Consider the following 22,340-nt stretch of genomic DNA (forward strand, 5'->3'; position numbering starts at 1 on the left):
TCTGTACCTCTGAAACAAATAAGGCAATATATGTTAAGAAAAAAAAAAGAAGAAGATATCAGGACGGGAAGAATGAAGGGGGTGAAATCAGAGGGGGAGACGAACCATGAGAGACGATGGACTCTGAAAAACAAACTGAGGGTACTAGAGGGGAGGGGGGTGGGAGGATGGGTTAGCCTGGTGATGGGTATTAAAGAGGGCACGTTCTGAATGGAGCATTGGGTGTTATGCACAAACAATGAATCAGGGAACACTACATCTAAAACTAATGATGTAATGTATGGTGATTAACATAACAATAAAAAAATTTAAAAAACAAACCCTATGAGATACTTACATATATATAATACATATGTTAAATTATATATATATAAAAATTATATATATATATTATATATATATATATAGTAGAAGTCATTACACAAGTGTAATGCATTTGTCAAAACTCATGGAACACTTAAAATGAGTGAATTTTATATATAAATTATTACCTAAAATGTTTTTCATTAAAAACTTTCTGGATCATACTGATAATGAAGAAGAGATCACTTTTAAACATTACATTTTAAATGTTCTACAGACAATATTCCTCCTTATTAGCTAGACCCAGGGTAGATGGTTCCCATAGCCCCACCCTTGGTACACCACTGGATGCTTAACATCTCTTATCTCTACAGCTGATATCCAAATGGATCTTAAAGACAACTAAATATAACAGTTTAAGTATATTACAAAACTACCAAGTGTCTCCATTTCTTTTTCTACCCTGAGCCACTATTATATCCTGCTAAGACTCATGCAAAAACTCTACATGTGGGAATCTCTCCACATCTGTTCATGCCACTCTAATCCATTATACACAAAGCATCTCAAGCAATCTTTGTAAAAGGCAGAATTTGCTATGTCATATCCCCTTTTAACATCTTTCAAAAGTTTTCAATAGCTCTTACAATAGAGTTAAAAAATCCTAACCAGACGGGTCCCTGCCTGCTCTTTCATTTCCATCCCAAATCTTTCACCCCCTTATTTTGTGAGTTCTATCCACCATGACTGTGGTAGCTGTGGTAGCTAATTTGCTTCTTCTCCCTTCTTTTCCACTGAACCCCTCACTACCCTGACCCCAAGCAACCAGAACAGGAGAATGCAGCTGTGGCTGAACTAATTAGAAATACTCACCAGGGACTATGAATCTTGAAGGTGGCCAAAGGAAGAGAAATAGTGAGCTTTCATTCCTTTTTTTTTTTTTTTTTTTTTTAAGGTGGTGCATAAAATCACCATCTATAAATATTGGTATTACATTTCTTACATTTATTGTTCTGAATCCTTTTTGGGCCTATGTTTCCCTTGAAAACTTAAAAATGTTGTAAAATTTTATTTTTGTTTTCAGAAAAGGTATATTTGATGAATACAATGAGATAACCAGTCTTGTTACAGAGGAAATAGTGAATGCCCATAAAGAGATTCAAATGATGGTTGAGCAAATAGACCACTAGCACAGAATATAATTATTTCATAGATGTTCATAGGTATGTATATTTTCGTTCTTCTTTCACTACTTGTGACAGTATTATTTTTTTCTACCATATAGTATTTAAAAAGTATTTTAATTTAGTGAGCTTTCATTGTTAGCAGCAACATTGGTCCAGCAACAAAAACTCCAATTTTGCTCAGTAGAGAGGTAAGTGTATGATAGGAGTGGATTCAACTCCTGGTTAAATGTAGATATCTGGCGGGCCAACATGCTTCATCCTTTCAGTCTTTGAGAATGGCACTAATCTCTTCCATTCCATTTGGGATATGGTATTGCTTATGCTTTACTATCTTGGCTGGAGCAGGGGCTGATATATTAGACAGAGGAGATAGTCTTAGTCTTTAACTTGACCTTTCCTATAATAATTTCTCTTATTCTGAAAGTCAAAGAACTCTGGTAAGACTTCTGCCGGTTTCTAAGAAAAATATACATTGGGTAGATCTGTGGACTCATTGGACCCCTTGCAAGATACACCTAGGCCAGAACTCCATTTATCACCTGGTTTCCTTAAGTCCCTATTATAACAGAAGGGTGGTAACTGCTCTGTGGAGCTCTTGGGTTAAGTGTCAGCTCAGGCCTGATATCCAACAGACCAAAAATTTGGGGATTCTCTTTCCAGTGTCACAGCTAAGCATGTACATAGCTGTGTCACTTTGGGAAAGAACTAAAAGAATAATTATTATATACACTTGCTGTGTCATTGCAGCATCCTTCCTCAGAAAGATCTGATCTTTCCCTTAATTAATGAACTTTGATTCTGAGAGCTAAGTGAGATATAAAAACTATTTAAGGAATCATGACTTATCACCAGAGCAAGTGATATCAGCATTCTGCTCATCCATTCACACACATATATACATATGCACACACATACATATTGTTTTTTTGTTGGTTGACTGACCATTATCTTATCTTGCCTCCAAGAATCATATGGGCTATTTATTTGTTATTGTCATAGATCCCTGCAGGCCAGCACTTCTGGTTGCAATTCTGACCTTGATGTCCATCATAGCATTTTATTCTACCTTGCCTCTGATGGTTAAATGCTACCACTGGCACTGGCCTCTATATATTCAAAATTCTATAATCTTTCTTGACTTCGGGGATCTCAGAGTCAGACTAGGCTACAGAAAACAGTACTAAACCTATTGGAGTTGTTGGTGCTGCCTCTCACCAGCACATTTCTTATTGCCTTAGTGAAGGTATTATCCTCTGGTCTCACTTAGGAATGTAGCTATCTAGTGTGTTCCTGAGTCTTATATAATAAATCCCTTTTGGCATTTTCACTTCTTCTAGTATTTTGACCCCTTCTTTAACATCTGCCTACACAGTTTTTGCATCTCACTTAATTTAATGACAGTCATCATTTTTGCCAATTTTCACCAGTTTATAGGACAGCTGCAAGTGCCTCTGCCAGAGCGTTCAATTCTGAATCACAGCTGAACAGTGGTTCTCAAGCTTTAGTGTCCATTATAGTCCCTGGAGAGTTTGTTAAATTGTAAATTTCTGGGAATCATCCCCAGAGTTTCCAATGCAGGTCTGTCTGGGACCTAAGAATGTGCATTTCTAACAACTTCCCAGGTAAGTCTGATCCTGCTTATAATGAGGACCGATTTTGAGAACTAAGGTATAGAGTGACATCGTATCAACAAACTCTTCCTTTTCCAGCCTTGTATTGTCCACTACCTCAGCTAGCACCCATAAGATCCATTCCCAGGTTCTGCTAATATATGCCATAAGGTTCAGGGAGATCTGGAATTTCAGTATTATCAAGCCATTAAATATCAGAATAAAGGGAAGAAACAAGTATAACATGATTTTGAATTTTCTATCTTGGGTATCTGAACAGAGAGTGGTGCTATTCCTAAGAGAAAGAAAGGCAATGGCTAAGATTGGGGGTTGAATATGGCAGGTTCAGGTTTGTACCTGAGGGATATCAACTTAAAGATGAGCATAAGTAGAAGGATATAGGAGACTGGAGTTAAGCAAGAAATATGTCCAGGAGATATAGGGTAAGGAGTTGGAATAAATGGGTTCAAAGTGTTTCGAGTCATAGGAGTGAATGACAACACCCAGAGAGACTATGGATATAGAGAGGAGGTGGGATAAAGGATAGGGATGGAACACCAGGGGAAATACCCAAAATTAAGATGGATATTTGCACAAAGGGGAGTCTTGTGGTTTAATCAGAGCAAAAACTTTGATAGCTAGGAATCTATAGAAAAGGGACTAGTCTACAGTGTTAAAAGCTGAAGAATAGTTAAGGAATATGTGCACTCTGAAGAGTCACTGTCAGTGGAAGAAATTATGACACTAGGATTAAATTTACCAATACATTTTCATAAAATTCAGTGTTTGGGGAAGAGGTGTATTGATGCCTGACCCCAGGGGGTAGGTGGGGCAATGAAAGATGTTGTACACTGTTTTTGTTTTATTTTGTTTTTAGAGATGTTTGGCTGCTAAGGAAGCTACAGGGAAATTAGAATATTTGGAAAGTATCCTTTGTACTGAAGTCAGATGTAAAAGGAAAAGAATCTCAATGGATGCAGTACATGGCAAGAGTTGAAGACAATAGGCTGACTCCTTAGAGTTTAGAGAGAGAAAAGAAAAGGAGAATTAGAAGCAGTTCCAAGTACTGAGCAATACACAGTCTCAAAGAATTCCTCAGTAATTTTTAAGGTAAAATATAAAAATGAGTAACACTTTTTAAAGATTGTAAAAAATCTTAATGATTAATACCATACAGAAAATGTCAACTCATTACAAAACACCAGTGATAATTTCCCTTTAAAAATGCCAAATAAAAACTATATTGAATTTTCAAGGAATTGTAGTAGCTTAAATGCTACTGGTTGTATGTCTGTGGCCTATGAGATGTCTGTCCTTCCTGGCACTCTTGATTCAGTCCTTTTATTAGTATATGACCTGAAAGCAACTTACCTGGATCCTATTAGACTAGCCTCATATAAAAACCTCTTTACTACACATTGTTAAATACTATATCCTTGTTTTTTTGTCAAGGGTTAATAAAAATTTGCCACATAAATACATGTCAGCATAATTTGCAAAATCATCATTGAAGACAGTGTATATTTTTACCCTGATGTGAGGACACAAATGTTACCTTCTAATATTTATTTCTAGGAGAAGTGTTTCTCTGCTCTAAAGACATTTTATCTCTTGTAATCAGACAATTAAAAAGTACAAATCTTCCAGTTCTTTCTGTTACAGTGCCAAATAGTTCACTGTTAATTTGTGCTTGACATGTCATTTCTCCTTCTCATTCTTTTTCCTAATTCAACACTCTTACTTTAAAACTCTCATTCACTGTGAGCTCTTTCAAATACTTTAAAAGTAGAGCAAATATAAATAATATATACATAAATGCACTAGGATAGATGCAGTGTTAAACTTAAGTCTGAGACAAGGTTGCCTATTTCCAGTCTGGAAGACTTTAATAAAGTACCATTTGATGGGGATTGTTTGGTTCTTTGGGTGCAAAATGTGGAACTACAAAAATTACGACCAGTCTTTCTTCAACCATGCAAGACAGATTCACCAAAAAGATGAGATTCATAATACTTTGGAATGAATTTTCCTGGTTCTTAGGAATTACCAACAGATGTGAGTGCAATGAATTCACTCCCCAGTGACTGCAGGACCCACAGAAATCCATAGAAGTCTTTTATGTACAGAAAGAAAAATGGAAGATTAAAGAAGATAAATAAATAAAATAAAAATAAAATAAAATAAAATAAAATAAAATAAAATCTGAGTACACTCAAATGTGAATTGAGCTAAAGATAGAGACCTTACATTATGCCAATTATTTCTTCAAAGCAATACTGTAACGTCGATTTTCCTTATATGTACCCAGAGGGCTCAGAGAAAGGACATGCCTCCTACTATTTTAAAAATAATTTTAAGGACTTCAGACTGTAGAGAGAGAAAAACTAATTGTATAAAGATAAAGCCTCTAGAGAGTTTTTGTTGATATTGCCTTCATGGAAGAGAAGTTTAAGACACAGTGATTATTAAAACAGGAAAACTCATCCACACTCTCATTAAAGTAGATAACAAAATGATTTTGCTTAGAGCAACAAATGTGAAATCTCTTAATTTTCTTCCTAAACCATGTGACTCTTTAGCAGCTTAGATAAAAGAAGCCGTTAGAGCAGATGAGGATCAGCTCTCCCGTTAATGCAAAGTAAATTGAATTCTAGAGAATCTTGGTTCTTTCAAGTTGGCTGAGGGTCCCACAGTTCAATACAAAAACCATTATGCTTACTTACAACGCTACAAAGTCCTCCAAATCATTTATAAGGGCTGAGCCCAAACGAATGGCCCCAAGCTTGCCTGCTTCACTGTCAATAAATCCAAGCCCTCCTCGGACATTATTGAATTGTTCTGACAGTCATATACAGCATGTATCTCCTTTCTCCTCTCTTTTCAAATCTTATAGTTGCCTTTCTCACTAACTTTGTTTCCTTTACTTTTATCTGCAACACCCCTCATTCTGGCTTCCAATGTTCACATTCCTCCAATGCTTGACACATACCCTGGTTACCCTGCAATCAACACTGGTCTGTGGGGAAGACCCAGCAATATATCATCATGTAACCTCACTGTGCTCCACCACCTTCTCCTTGTTTCACACCTGGCAAACACTCCACCAGAAAGATTTAAGATTTCATTCCATCCTGCACACTCATAACTGTAGGACCAGTTCTCTCTTCCAGAGCCAGGAGAGGGGACATACCCGGAGCACTCTGATTTCCACTTATCCAAGCTAACTGGCTAGAGCGATACCAAAAGTAATCCAAATAGAGGATAACCCACAAAACATCTAAATTTAGTTTCAGGGCTTATTGTAAAACTCCTCCTATCAGGTGCCTGGGTGGCTCAGTCAGTTAAGCGTCTGCCTTCAGCTCAGGTCATGATCCCAGAGTCCTGGGACTGAGTCCCGCAACAGGCTCTCTGCTCAGCGGGGAGTCTGCTTCTCCCTCTGTCCTTCACCCTGCTCATGCTCTCTCTCTCGCTCTCTCTCTCTTTCAAATAAATAAGTAAAATCTTAAAAAAAGAAACTCTTCGCATCATCAAAGTAGTGTTATTTTAAATTAGATTTAAACTTATGTCATAATCCTTAAGGGGACACCAAAGGATGGAACTATACTGATTAAAACAGTACAGTTTGGATACTGTCCATCACAAATCTTTGAAATGGGTCACATCTGGTATGCTAGATTGCCTGGGTCAACCTGGCTGTGGCACCAGCCTAAGGCTGGGAATTATGTTTCCCTGAATCCCTCTTCTATGCGGATTTGGGGTAGAGTGGGTCAGTGAGATGAGTTTACATGAGATTTTAGGGGGCTCAACTACTCCAGCCTGCCCAGGATGGAAGGGTTGCCAGGCACACAGGGGATTCAGTGGCAAAACTGGGGAAGTTTTGCACAAACCAAGAAGTTGGTCACCCTAGATTTAGAAAATGGAAGTGATGTCAAGATTATCTTGGAATATCATAGGGGTCAGACTGATGAAAAGATGCAGACATTTCCAGCAGGACTGTGCTTATCCTTGCTCCCCTCCTACCCTCGTTCCAGCTAGTCCACCCAATCTCTGGTCCTGCCTCCTATTGGTCAGTAGGAGCCACAGGCCTAGCACCCTTGCTTGGCTGCAAACTCACAGATGTCGCATTCCCACAGGGGCAGAGGATGCCATAGAGGCAGCAGTTTCTAGAGCTGCCTGCTACTACAGACCTCTCCACATGTTTCCCTTTTGTGGTTCTGCTTCCACAGGCAGATGCAACATGGTGTTCCAGAGAGTCCCACAAGCTCTGACTTGCCCAACTGCACCGGTGCTTCGGACAGAAATTACTGTTTGATCCTCTGATGCTCACCTTCTAGAATTTATACTTCTCAGCTCCTCCTACTTCTATGTGAGCTCCAATTCCTATATTAAATACCTTATTCCCATAATAGTTGAGGTGGCTCAGTTCTTCTGGTTCAGCTCTGACCGACATGTCTGAGTACTGAGTAATCACAGTGTGGTACCAAATAATCATTGCTCAGGAGTCAGAAGTATATATCAGGAGCCTAATTACACAGTTGACAACAGTAACAACAGGTGCTGCAGTAAAAAGTAACTCAACCACTTTTTCCTCAGAGAAGTTAATGCTACCATCCTCTTCTCCCACCTCTTCCCCCACCCCCGGTTTTTCTTTTCCATAACTCATTTTTTAAATTTTTGGCATTTATCACAATTTGCAAATTTTATGTTTATTTGTGTGATTATTAATTCAATGTCGGCTCTTCCTTGGTACCCCACTGAAGGTTGGAATCACCCTTGTACTGTTCAACACCACATACACTGTCTACTTAGAGATTATAAAATGCCTGGCACATAGTAGGTGCACAATAAAGTACAATGAATATGTTAAAGTAAGTACATTTAAAGAACTGTGATTTGGAACCTAGGATTCTCTTAAAGGAACACACACTTGCTGGTTTGGTCTTTAAGTATTAACCACAATATGTGTCTTAGAAGGAGCAAATAAACAATTCTCTAGTTCTAAACATTGAGAGCCTTTTTACATTCCATCAGTAACGTAACCCATGACCAGGTAAATACTTGTCTTCTTTACTTCCTTCAACAAAGAGAATCAATTACAAACTTCTCTGTTAATCCCCTAAGTACAATGCGAAGTCCATTAAAGGTTCAGAAGTTAGTAACCCTGGGATAGAGAGTAATGTTTATACTATTAAATGAATAATGGCTCCACATTGTCTCGAAGAGAATTTTCCTAGGTTGCCATGTGGTTTTTTTGTTAGTAGGTTTTAAATCATTTAACAGGTCAAAAAGATGCTATGCCTGGCATGAACACTTACATTCCAACAAGGCTTTGCAGGAGCAGCAGGCTTCAGCAGAAGTTACTAACAATTTGCTTTCTGGCTGTCACGTTGAGATTTTTGCCTTCTATGAAGTTTTGGAAGTCACTGTAAAACTGTAACATTGCCATGTGCTAAGTGGATTTAGAGGGCCATTTCCCAGTCAAGAGGACACTGGGTAAAGGTGCCAGCCCAACCCAAGCTTGCCTCAGCTCTAAGCTGGGAAGTGCAATTCTTGTGGCCAAATGTTTTCTGAGTCCACTTCCTATTTCATGTTCAAAGCCAGTCCATTTTGGAGATCACTCCTATTCCTCTAACCAAAGCTAATAATCACTCTGAGAGTATTAGCCAGAAACAGAGCTTTCTCACTGTGTCCTGTGACTGGGCATCATCCCTATCTCCTAGTCATCTCCATTCATCTGAAGTTCTCAAAAAGCTGGGTATCCAGAATGACAACAGAAACTCTGCAAGAGTCTCCATCAGCAAGCCAGGTTCAGCAGTCACCACATTTCCTTTAACAAACACACTTTTCCACAGAAAGGTACCAGCATGTCATGGTGAGTGGGTCCATGAAGCAACCATTGGGCATTAGAGGAAGGACAGCCCTCCGAGAAGTCACCCAAACACTGCGTTCACTTCACAGATGGGAAAATGGAGATATGAGCAAAGAAAGGGACAGTTACAGACTTTTCTTTCAAAACAAAAAAAGTGAAAATGAAGGCCGTACCTTTTCTTGGGTCATTATTTTCAGTGCAGATGGAAACCTGCTTTGTGGGAGCCCTGGTTCACCTGGGGAGATGAAGGCACCAAAGACAGAAGTGATGCAACCAGCCGGTGACTTGGTAGGGTTTTGTTTGGGTGTTTTATGGCTCCCTGGACCTGGACGCCTTTGCTAGATTGAGCGAGTCCTGGTCACAGGGGCCTCACATAGCAGAAGTCAGGGTGGGCCCAGGTGCTCTGCATCTCCCTGCTCCGGGAATCTAAGTTATAGGTCTACTACCTCATCTCAGCCAGTCAGCTGCTCCCACCTGGAATTTTGGATCTTAAAGGAACAAAAATTAAAATGCAGGGATAGGGGAGAAATGATTCAGTAAGAGAGCAGAGTGGTGCCAGGACTGTGAGTCCACGGGGAGGAATCTGAGGTCCAGGGGCAGGGGCGGCAAGTGCCCAGTGCCAGAGCAGCATCTGAACCAGACAATTCCAAAGCATGACTTGTTTCAGACTGGGATCTGCTCCAGCCTGTCCTTCTAAATGCTTCACCATTCTTAGTTCCTGCTCTTTTTCCAAATCTGGTTCTCCAGCTTTCACTGGATTCAGAGATAATGTATTCTTCTTCTACCGATTTTGCTAGAGCAGATATGTCTGCCAGTGGCTGTTATGGCGAGGCAGAAAAGAGCTTCTCAACAAGATAAATGGGGTCTAGTGCTGGCTAAGCTGCTCAGTGGCTATGTGGCCTTGGGCAAGTCAGTCTCCTTTACTAGAACTCAGCTTCTTCACTCTACTAGAAAAGCACACTGGACAGATGGTTCTTGTCACGACTACAGTGTTAGTGCCATCTTTTGTTTAGGACACTGTTACTGATGCCTAAGATGATGTCCCTACAGTCCTTAATACCTCCAATGAATTAATTCAATTTAACAAATCTATTGAACACACATTCCATGTCAGGCGTGCTAAATGCTGGAAATATAACAATGAATAGATCAGTCACGGTTCCTGTCCTCCTCGGGCTCATGAGGAAGACAGAACCAATTGCCAGTCAGTTACCATGGTATGGAATAAGCATCACATTCTAGCAAGGACAGGGTATGCTCAGATAACATTCAATGCGGCCCTACTCAGACTCTGGGAATCAGGGAAGTTTCTGCAGAAATTGTGACTTCTAAGCTTTTCTGGCAAGAACTGAAGGATGTTAGATACGGTGGGGAGACAAATTGTTCCAAACATGAGGGACAGCACGGGCTTGGAATGTCAGGAGGAACTGAGAGGTCAGAGCCACTGGACGGAAGAGATGCTGATGATGCAAAAGAGGTTAGTCGAGGCCAGATCAGACTGGGCGGGGCACATTCGGGTTTTCTCTTAAAAATTAGGAGACTATTTTATTTTATTTAAGAGTTTATTTATTTATTTGAGAGAGAGAGAGAAGAGAGAGAGAGCAAAGAGCCCGATGCAGGACTCAATCCCAGGACCCCGGGATCATGACCTGAGCCAAAGGCAGCTGTTTAACGACTGAGCCACCCAGGTGCCCCTAAATTAGGAGACTATTTTAGAGATCAACACCACTCCTTTCCTTTCCTCCCTTCACCAAGATAAGAAAGTAAACGGATGTGTTTTAGAATGATTTGCATCAACAATGTTGCATAAAAACGTATTTTCAGAGTTAACCAGAAAAATTAAATTCTCCATTCGTTGAGCCCCTAATTCCCTGACATTTCTCTGGGGGTGCACGTGGAATCTGTTCCTTGAAGAGCACACATACGACCCTCAGTACTAAGCTTCTCAGCAGACCAGAAGGCATACCTTTCTGCTCACCTCGCTCTTGCTGGGGTTATTTGATGCAGATTTTCAAAACTGGCTCCTGGATTACAAAGGCATGAAACTGATAAGGAACCTCACTGAAACAAAGCAGTTTTAACATATGCTCCCCTGATTTCCCTAGAGCACCTTTTGCCCAGAGGGTGCTGCGTTAAAATATCCACTCCCCTTTGATCTTCAGGACAGATAAGAGTTTTGCTACAAGAGAAGTAGAAATACTTGACAACAAGAGTGAATTTTGCCACTTTCCCCCAGAATGTGCTCTGTGGAATCCCTAAACCAGCTTTAAGCACTTACAACTCTATTTTCTTAATCAATCCCCATGTTCTTAGGTTTCCTCATTATTCAGGAGGTCTTCTCTTTTGACAAGGACAGAGTCTATCCACATCCCTCTGAACACCTGACACTCAGGACCACACACACGTGAGATCTGATCTTGCCCAGTGCGATAGCACGGCCACTCCCCTTGCCCTGGACTCTGCCCTCATGGCAGTGCTGTGGGTTTGCCCTGGTATTTTTGACATTCACACTGTACTGAGGGCAGCCACAGAGCCTGCTGTCAGTGAAATCTCTAAGGCTTTATCCCATGTATCGCAGTTTAACTACTCCCCCCCGCCCCATGTACAATTTGACTTTTGAACTTAAGTACAGGACCTTCCATTTATCCTTACTAAATTCCATCTTGTTAGATTCAGGCCATTGTTCTGGCTTGTCTAAATCATTTTCGATCTTGGCCCTGTCAGCTGTCTCCCTCTTTGCTTTACCTCTTCTGCAAATTTGATCATCATGCTTTCCATGTTTTCACCTAAGTCATCGATGGAAGAGTTGGGACAGAGACAAGGACATGGCCCTCTAGGTCACTGGAGATTGCTCTCCAGGTTGACGGTGATCAATCAATCAGTATTCATTGAGTACTGTCTTTCATCCAGGTTCCACTTCACTGAGCTACATTATCATCCAGCTCACATCTCTCCATTGAGTCCACTACAATATCAGGGGGTACTTTGTCAAACAGCTTGCCGCTATCCAGATATACTATGCTAGAATGCCCCTTTGTGTAGTAATATAGGGAGACTAGGTGCAGAAAATCTATGAGCAGCACTGCAAACATTGATCAATGTGGCTTATGTAGAGCAGGATTTCTAGAAGGTAGTGACAGATAGAATTCTGCAGAACATGAGCTCCTTAAAGCCCGGAACGTTTCTCTGTGAGTTTTGCTCATCGTTATTTCTCCAGCACCTAGAGAAATAGTTAATGATAGCAGACACTCAAAAATGTATTACATGACTTCATTAATGAACATAGTTTGGGGTTAGCTGCAATCTAACCAATCCAAAAAGTAAAACTTCTGTGTATTTCTAAATGAAGAAAAGATAGGATGCTGGGTTTACTTCTTGTCACCTAGATCAGCGGTTGCCAAACTACAGCCCACAGGCCAAATTAGGCCAACTTCCTAGTTTTGTAAAGCAAGTTTCATTGGAACACAGACATGTTAATTCATTAGCATATTGTCCATGGCCCTTTCATGCTATCATGGTGGAGTTGAGTATTTGTAACAGACTGTTGTCCAAAAAGCTGAAAATATTTACTGTCTGGCTTTATGCGGAAAAATTGGTCAGCCACTGGCCTAAGGAATTAAGTCTAAACTCTTTATCTCTAAGACTCTCCATGATCTAACTTTTTGCTAATTTTGCTACTGATAAGAGTAATGATCTAGAAAGATATCCCCAAATATATCATGCCTATTATTTATTCTGTGCCTTTTCCCACTGCTGGATATAACCAGGAGGCCATGGTCCTCTCATCCAGGTCTTTTTCAACATTGTACATATACACACGTAAGGACTATATGCAAAAGAAACAAAATTGTGTACAAATCTTTGCTGAATGTCTACAATAGGCTGAGCACTATATTAGACACTTAACAATTATCTTCACAATAGTCTTGCAAGGTAAATAATATTACCTCCTTTTTCTATTGAGAAAACTGAGGAATTAAGCAGCTTACCCAATGATTCATAGAGAATAGAGGATTTACCTGAAGTTTGAGCTAAGGTTTGTCAGAATCCACTTGTAATTTGGTTTGTTTTTGCTTATTACATGTTCAGAAATAAGCCAGTTTACAAAAGGGGAAACGGGACATGTCCAATTTTATAGAAATCTTGATTTGGGGCTTAAAATACAATCAAATTCATTTTTTAAAATATTCTATTGATGTTTAAGTCAGCCAAAGTCAATTTTATTTTGAAAAGCCATTAACTAGCGTGAATTTAAACAATAAAATCAATTCAGAAACTATTCATTCAGTTAAAAATCTGAGACAGCCACATTAATGCAATTGTATTTGAACTATCCTAAGTTCATTCATATCCACACTCAATCATACTGCGCTCTTCACTCAGGCAGCTCTCATCCCATCTGCCGATGCACAGATGGACCGGTCTGTGCACACGAGCTTTTCTATGTTGCATGCGATGGCAACAATGATGAACCTGGTGTGGCTGTCAGGAGCCAAGCATGTAGCTTAGCTCTCCGTCACGGTATCTTTGGGCGGCAGGTAGGTGACTGGCATTATCTCATCACAGTTTCTATTTAGGTCCCTCTACTTCAGATCGCTTCTCTGGCCCAGGCTGGTGCTTTCCCTGCACTAATAACTGGATTTGAGCTTTCCCTTAAGATCATATTTCATCAGCTGCTGGCATATCTCTTCTGCTGCTAATGCCACACTGATCTTCTTCGGCAAGTTTCCAGACCTCCTTTGATCACCTTGGGGGCTACATCCTAGCCAGGCTTTTCTCTCTACCCCTGACCCTTCCATATGCCCTTATCTCCCACAAGCCCCAGCATCAACCCCCTGGCCAGATTTAATTTCTTATGCATATCTATTCACACAGACATGAAAACAAAAATAGTATTTCCCTTGAAAGAGCTTCATTTCCCATGGCCAAACTTAGCACTGTTCTCACCATCAGGAAGCACTTTCTAGGGTTCAGCTGAATCCCTTGAGTGGACCTGGAGAAACAGTGAGACAGATGTAGAGAAAAGGAAAAAAGTCTTATGTGAAAGCACGTTTAGGATCTTCCGGGTATTTTGTTAAATAAACACCACAGGGTAATTCGGTATTTATGTAAGGATAAAATTCAACCTTAAAGATGATAGGGCATCAGCAAAATTTAATTACTCCCTTAGGTCTCTGCTGTGCAAGGAAGTGTTCACATGACAACTTGGGTGGCTTGTTTTTTATGGTATTGCTTTTCTCCTCACATGAAGGCACAGATAAAAATGGCTCATGGCTGGAGGTGAGTGCCCATTGTGAATAGAACCCATCCCACCCACACCAGTTCTCACTCAACAAAAAGTAATTCATGTCCAGTCCACGTGCTTAGCCAATGGGCTCTCAGGAGAACTGACCAGGAGGCCAGTTGCTATGGGGCACTGATGCCATGGCAGGCATGGCAGAGTCCCACAGTTTCTCAGGAAATAGGAGTGAGGGCTTCTAAAAGAAGGAAGTCACAGCTAATCTCCCTTCTGCTAACAGTGCTGTTTGAAGGGAATTGTGCAGGATGGGTAAAGTAGGCAGAATTCTCTCTCCCTAGCAGAAAAACCCCAGAGGAGCATCTTGTAGTTTCTCAGAAAACCTTGAAATCATTTCTGGGCCACAGGACTCTGATTGAAGGACCAGAAAAGGTCTGCAGCTTTTGTATGCGCACACTCTTCCATCTGCGCTCTCTAGTCCCTGTCTCCAATGAGCAGTCCACACACAAGGCTGCATATGACACCACAATCTGAATGGAGCCTGCTTGAGTCAGAGCTTCACTAAACATAGGTGGGCCTATTCCATGCCACATTCATCCCAAACGCTTCCTCAGGACAGAGTTCTTTGCTAGTTGAGTGGACTCACAATGAATATGATGTTCTCTCTGCTTCCCAAAATTAGAGAGCAGTTATGTGGTTATGGATGGTTGCTTACATTTAATTTCACAAATTGGTGAAGAAATAGATCTCTTTTTGGGATGATGGGATTTCTGGACAATTAGTATGATATTTCTTTGAGAATTCAAAATCATGGAATTAGGAAGTCAAGGTATATGTGCTAGACCAGTGACTTCACCAGTTCTGGACCACAGTCTCTCCAAGAGAAAAATAATGGGGGGCAAGGGGGTTGTGAAATGACTAGATAACTCAACTGGACTCTGCTTCCTACAGCCCCACCACCCCTAACAATTGCTTTCTTGCAACCTGATCTCTGAAAGCTCCACTATGCCTCTAGTGACTGAAGATGAGATAGTCCTTGATTCCTGCTCTTCTTTGCCCAAGACTCACCTCAAATTACACCAACCATGACATGCTATTGATCCACCACCTGTGTGTTTCTGTGTGTTTCCCCACCTCACCATCCCTGGTGCTTTTTTGCCTTGGTGGACTAGTCCCTTATGTTTTTCCCAGTTGGTAGCCATCATCCTCTATCTGGTGTCACTCTCTCAGGTATCCCCACCCAAGCCCTAAACACCCCACCACTTCAAATCCACATCACATAGAAAAATCATGACTTTTCTAAAATAAAAATACATGCACCCCAATGTTTATTACAGTATTATTTATAATAGCCAAATTATGAAAGCAGCCCAAGTATCCATTGATAGATGAGTAAATAAAGAAGATGTGGCATGTATATATATATATATGGAATATTATTCAGCCATCAAAAAGAATGAGATCTTGCCATTTGCAACAACATGAATGGAGCTAGAGAATATAATGCTAGGCGAAATAAGTCAGTCAGAGAAAGACAAATATCATATGATTTCACACATATGTAGAATTTAAAAAACAAAACAAATGAGCAAAGGAAAAAAGAGAGAGACACACAAACCAAGAAACAGACTCTTAACTATACAGAACAAACTTATGGTGACCAGAGGGGAGGCGGGTGGGGGAATGGGTGAAATAGGTGATGGGAAATTAAAGAGTATGCTTATGATAATACTGAGTGATGTACAGAATTGTCAAATCACTATATTGTACACCTGAAGCTAATATAACACTGTATGTTAACTATACCAGAATTTTTTTTTAAATTAATTAAAAAAAATCTGACCATACTATTCTTCCCCTTAAAAATACTTCAAAGCCATTCTATAGCTAGAAAATAAAGTCCAAGCATCTCTTCAGATCCATTTCTCTCCGTATCACAGAATTTAGCTAACTTATATATGATTTGGACTTTTGAAAAGAGATAATACATTGATTAAATTGAACTTTTTAATTTTGGATGATAATAGATTCACATGCAGTTTTAAGAAATACTGAACAGACCCCTGGACTCCTTACACAGTTCCTAATGGTAGTATCTTGAAAAACTAGAGTACAGTATCACAACCAAGACATTGACTTTGGTACAGTTAAGATAAAGAACATTTCTACCACCAAAAAAATCTCTTTTGTTGCTCTTTAATAGCCATACATACCTACTTCCCCACCCTCCCCCAATGTCTCTAATCTCTGACAACCACTAATCTATTCCTCATTCTTACAATTTTATATTTTCAACAGTGTTATAAATAAAATTATACAGTATGCAACCTTTGGGGAATCCTTTTGCAAAGGATAATTCCCTGAAAATTCATCCAAGTTTTTTCATGTATCAATAGTTTGCTTCCTTTTATTGCTGAGATGTATTCCATAGCACGAATATGCCACAATTTGTGTAATCATTCATCTGGTGAAGGACTTTTGGGTCATTTCCAAATTTTGACTATTACAAATAAAACCGCTATGTGCATCCACATACAGATGTGAGTGTAAGTTTTAATTTATCTGGGACAACTGGCTGCAAGTGCAATTTCTAAGCTGTATGGCATTTGCACGTTTGGTTTTATAAGAAATTGCCAAACTGTTTTCCTGTATGGTTGTAATATTTTATATATTGACACTAGCAATGTATGAGTGAATCAATTTCTCTATATCCTTGCCAGAATTTGATATTGTCACTATATTTTTTAAATTTTAGCTTTTCTAATAGGAATGTAGTATATCTCACTGTGGTTTTAATTTATATTTCCCTCATGACAAATGTTGGTGAATCTCTTTTCATGTGCTTGTTATTTTTTATTCACTTCGTTAAAATGTCTGTTCATGTCTTTTGCCCATATTGTCATTGGATTGTTTGGGGTTTTTTAACTGATGAGCTTTTGTTAGAGTTACTTGTATATTTTAAATATTAATTCTTTATTGGATAGGTGATTTGCAAATATTTTCTCATAGACTGTAGCTTGTCTTTTCATGCTGTTAACAGGGTCTTTTACAGAGAAAAACTTTTAACTTTGGATAAGGTCTAATTTATCATTTTTTCCTTTATGGTCCGCTTTTGGTGCCATATCTGAGGTTTGTTTTGTTTTGTTTTGTTTGCATAACCCTAGATCCCAAATACTTTCTAATTCTAAAAATTTTATAGCTTTACATTTTACATTTAAGTCCATGATCCATTTTGAGTTAATTTTTATAAGGTGTAAGGTTTAGATCAAGGGTCTTTTATTCTTTTCCTTTTTGTCTCCCCCACCACGTCCCCCACCCAACAAATGTCCAATTGCCCTAGCACCCTTTGTCGAAAAGACCTGGCAGAAACTTGTAAATGGTGGTGGTTCCATTTGTTCTTCTCCCTTGGTTCCCTATCAGGTGAGGCATCCCTTCTCTGGCTTTCATGATTTCCTGCCCCCGCCCTTTTCATCCAGACCTCCAAAAGGCTTAATTATGGCCTACAGTTCTCTGGGGCCTCCTGACTGTTTAGTGTCTCTTCAAGAAGCTAGGTACATCCATAGGGGCAGGCCTATGAATCTTAAAAAGCCCTCAAGAATTCCAACTAGAACTACCCTCTATGCTGCTGGCTCAATTACCTTGCCTTCTCCCCCACCACCTCCTCCCATAACCCTGATCTTAAAGAACTAAAGAAATATCAACCTCGCCTAGGTGTGACAACTCACTTGTGGAAACAGGATTTTTAATCTAACATTTCTGGATTTCCCTGGACTTGGTTCCCCAATTTCACAGCATATCAGACTGTGTCCTGGCTCCTTGTTACTACTTCATTTTATGGCTACCATATTGAAAGAATTTGTCATGCTCAGATATCTGGCTCATGTAATAGACAAATACTTGTTACATGCTTTAGGAAACCATGTGGGATCTCTTTTGCTTTCTTCGATTCCCAATTATCATATATGTCACAGCTGTACTCACTCTCAGAATACAAACAGCCCTGATTTAAAATCATCTAAATCTATGTGTGCTTGAGGTAACATTTCCACAAAAGAATGTCAAGGACCATTCCTTTCCTGACACAGTCTTGAGGGAAACAGTTTAAGCTGAGATACCATGTGGAGATAAGATGATTATTCAGAAAATGCCCTGGGAATTCGTGGTCTGGTCTTAGCACAATTCAGTCCCTTAGGCTGTAAAAGCATGGCCTCTGAGGTTGATCCTGAATCAGTCTATGACTGTTTCTGGTTTTATTTCACTAAACCCTGGATGTGGTAGAGTGTAGAGCTGGGAGTCCTCTTTATCCATAGGTCCATTTTAATGAGCCCTGGTTTTTCTGTCCCTGTCCATTCTTATTCAATGTCACTGTCATCCATGAATTTGATCATACTTTGCCTGAGGTGCTTTAAGCAAATTGGACATTTTTCTTAATAATAAAAAGCTGACAAATGAAATGTTTAAAAATAGGATGGTGCTGATTCCAAGAATGTATCTAGAGTGGATGTGGGAAGAGTGAGATCTCTGTTGGGCTTTTTTAATGCTCTTCCATGACCCTAAACACTCTATATCCATGAAGAGGAGTCATCCTTCAGTTTTTTCAAGCTATTCAAACACTGCTTTAGTGCAACTATGTGGAAGACTCTGTCACAGACACCAGTTGGGTAGAGGAAGGTACTTATATGAAGTAGTCCCCATCCCTAACTCTTCAACCTCTTGAGACTCATACCACCCTTCAATACTTTTCCTGTTCCTGAGAGGTCTCCCCTGATCACTATTATGCATAATTATTCCTTCTTCAAGTGCTTCATAAATTAGTACCCCTAACAACTATCTGGCATGTAAAAGGCCTTCTCTGGAACCTCTTTTGCAAGATACTTGTGTAGCATTAGTGAAATCTTATATTGTTTTTGCATAGTCCTGGTGGGAATTCTATCTTTATCTCTTCCTCTCTCCCCAAATCATAAATTCTCTCTCTTTCGGGGCCATTTTAGCTCCCATACAATTTGAGGCATTTACTTACATGTGCATTAACTATCTGGTCAAACTTTGGTTTGTTTATCTAGTTTTCTTAATTTGTTATATAGTGCTGGAAGCTAAACAGTTGGTTGGAAGCTTACAAGTTGGTTGGAAACTTTCAACAAAATAGAAGTTCAGGTCCTACGTCAGAGTCCTTCTTGATGCATCAGTTGGTCACATCTTTCTCAAGCTTTCAAAATTACATGACCTTTTCTAAAAGATTTAGCAATTTTCATTGTCCTTAACTGCACTTTCTGGAATTTGATAAGGAATCTTCCATAGTCACCATAACTTTATATTCAATTTTTTATAATATAATCTTCTAAAGGTATTAAAAGCAATCATTAGGGATCAAAATTTACATTTAAATCAATGGGGTATAATGTTACCAGTGCAAATTATTTAGCTGAGGTGCAAATTAGGTAAATAATTACCTCCAAAAAGGACTAAGTTTTTATTTATTTAGGCAATAAAAAAGTGTCACCGTAACTTACTCCTTTGCTTGGCCACTGGAAAGTTTCTCTTGACATAATAAGATGCATCCCAGCTTCCAAACTGCTAAAATTTGAAGACAAAACATGAGTCTTAGAATCAAGAAGTTGCATAATATTTATCCTTCTGGCACCTCAATGATGTTCCAGACATTGGTGTGAAAAACCACACCACCAGTTAATTCTGGTAGAAAATAAAGTACAGGAATTCCATGACAGTTGACTTTGCAAATAGTCTCATCCTTACGTACATAGAAAATATCTAGATTTAAGTATTATTTAGATAGAAAACACCCAAGTAAAATACCTGTAATAACTGTGCCATAAAACCTTTTCCTTCATTTCAGGACCCATTTCTGTTCTTTCTGCTACTTCTAAATTTTGCCATGTTTGGAAATGATATGAAACAACACAGAGTAGTGGCACAAGCAGTGGATTTGGAGAAGGAAGTTAAAAAATGAAACAAATACATGAGTTTATATTGGATATGCACCTCTTACCAGTTCTGTGCATTTAATTATTTCTCTGGGCTTCTGCTTCCTCAAATATAAAATGAAGGTTTTTAAAAACTTACTGAAAGGGGCTTGAAGTTATGTAAAATATCTGGTATAGAACAGAATTCAAAATAAAATAGGTGCTCAATAGGTAATTCATGATAATATGTGTTCCCTATCATCCATTCTTTTTTTTAAGATTTTATTTTTATTTATTTATTTATTTAATTTTATTTATTTATTTATTTGAGACAGAGTGAGAGACAGCACATGAGCAGGGGGGAGGAGCAGAGGGAGAGGGACAAGGAGACTCTGCTCTGAGTGCAGAGCCTGATATGGGGCTCGATCCAATGACCATGAGATCATGACCTGAGCTGAATTGAGTCATATGCTTAACTGACTGAGCCACCCAGGTGCCCCCACTGTCATTATTACTGAAAGTTTTTTCATGTGGTGGTAAGGTGTAGGGAAGGGGGTGTCCTATAACCTTCTAACTGAGGCCCAGTCTTTAGTGAGTCTGAGATGTGGACTTCAGAAATGTCTGTCCCTCCTCCAGGAGTGGAAATTTGTCCCTACTGTCCCTTGGTCTCCTTCCCAGTTCCAATGATCCCAGTCTAAATCCTTGAAACCCTTTCCCCTGTTGACCAGACTTTTATTTATTTGTCTTTAGGGTGAGATAGGAAGGCAGAAGTAGGAGGCAGTGGGGAATTGTTCCCTTCTCCAAGCTGGGATAAGTTTTCAGAATTGTCCTCTGGTGAAGTCCTCCACCCTGGAGATTAGACCTTTGCTTGGAAAAAGGTACCATAGCTATTCTTCCTCCCCCTATCCTTGCCCTGCCAAGACTGTGTAAGGAACTTTCTCAGATCCTCCCCTTGAAAAACTAATAGGCTTCCTGAAGGAAAATCCTCGAAAACTATGAGGCCCCCTTATGACAGACAGGAGCTTCTCACTCTCATGCTAGTCCAGACTTAGACTCCAGCAATTTGTCAAAATTACCATTTATGTGTTCCTACCAGTTTATGCTCCCAGTGGCTTCTGCTCTAGGTAAGCAGATCTCAGTTGGTGTATCTCTCCAGATGCATCTGACTCTCCAGATTTCAGGGCAGTGGTTTGCCCCGAAACATTAGTTCTCTGATTGGTCCAAGAAAGTCATTGATTTTCAGCTTGTACAGCTTTTTCTCATTTTAAGGACAAGAGGAATGATTTCCAAGTTCTTCATGTAACATAGCTGAAACCAGAAATCCCTCCACCTGTGTTTTGAATCTTGTCCACCCTGCTTTCTCAGGAACCTTACCCAAACCCACTAGTTTCCAATCTTGGCTGTGCACTGGAATCACCTGAAAGGCTTTAGCAACCACCGAGGCCTGGGGTCCAACCCCAGAGGGGCCGATTTAATTAGTCCGGGGCTGAGAACAACTGCCCCAATGATCATACGCTTTCCAGATCAGAGTGATTTTTATCAAAACTTAAATCAGATCACATCAGTCCATCTGCTTAAAATCCTCAGGGGCTACACCTAGTGCTTTTAAAAAATCCTTATGTGGTCTACAAAATTCTGTACAGTCTGGCTGCTGCCTAACTCACTAGCTCCCCCGACATCAATATCTGTTACTGGACCTTTTTCATTTCCTAAAATGCACTACACTCATCCATTTCACAAACGTTATTGAGCACCTACTATGGTCTAGGCACTGATTGAGGTATTGAATATATAGTAGTGAACATAAAAGACCTAATGCCTCTGATTAGTGAGCTTACATTTTTGTTTCTGGAAAGACAGACATTAAACAAACAACGTATCTCAAGAGCTCAATAAAAATATTTTTATTAAATTTAGGCACAATGTTGTACAGCACATCTCTAGAACTGATTCATCTTATATAACTGAAACTGTACCCATGAATAATAACTCATTATTTCTGCCTCCCTCCAGTCCCTGGCAACTACCATTTATCCCTCTGTTTCTATGAATTTATTTTGATACCTCATATAAGTAGAATCATGCAGTATTAGTCCTTCTGTGACTGGCTTATCTCACTTAAAGTAATGTCCTCCAGGTTTATCTATCTTGTCACATATGGCAGGATTTCATTCTTTTTAAGGCTGAATAATATTCCATTGTGTGTATACATCA

General features: G+C 39.5%; 1 long non-coding RNA gene across 5 annotated transcripts in view; it reads right to left on the reverse strand.

Moving 5' to 3' along the window:
* The window catches only part of LOC118543510 (uncharacterized), a 393,677-nt gene that overhangs the window by 35,107 nt on the left and 336,230 nt on the right, over positions 1 to 22,340 (reverse strand). Inside the window, exon 9 of one of the 5 annotated variants that reach the window (XR_004921101.2) lies at positions 19,715 to 19,779. The exons of the other annotated variants lie outside the window; for them this stretch is intronic. This is a non-coding gene — a long non-coding RNA (uncharacterized LOC118543510). Of the gene's footprint in view, positions 1 to 19,714; positions 19,780 to 22,340 lie in introns of those variants that run through there. 5 annotated transcript variants of the gene reach the window in all.

This window comes from Halichoerus grypus, chromosome 10 (assembly GCF_964656455.1).
Source record: "Halichoerus grypus chromosome 10, mHalGry1.hap1.1, whole genome shotgun sequence".
In the NCBI taxonomy this organism is placed as follows: domain Eukaryota; kingdom Metazoa; phylum Chordata; class Mammalia; order Carnivora; family Phocidae; genus Halichoerus; species Halichoerus grypus.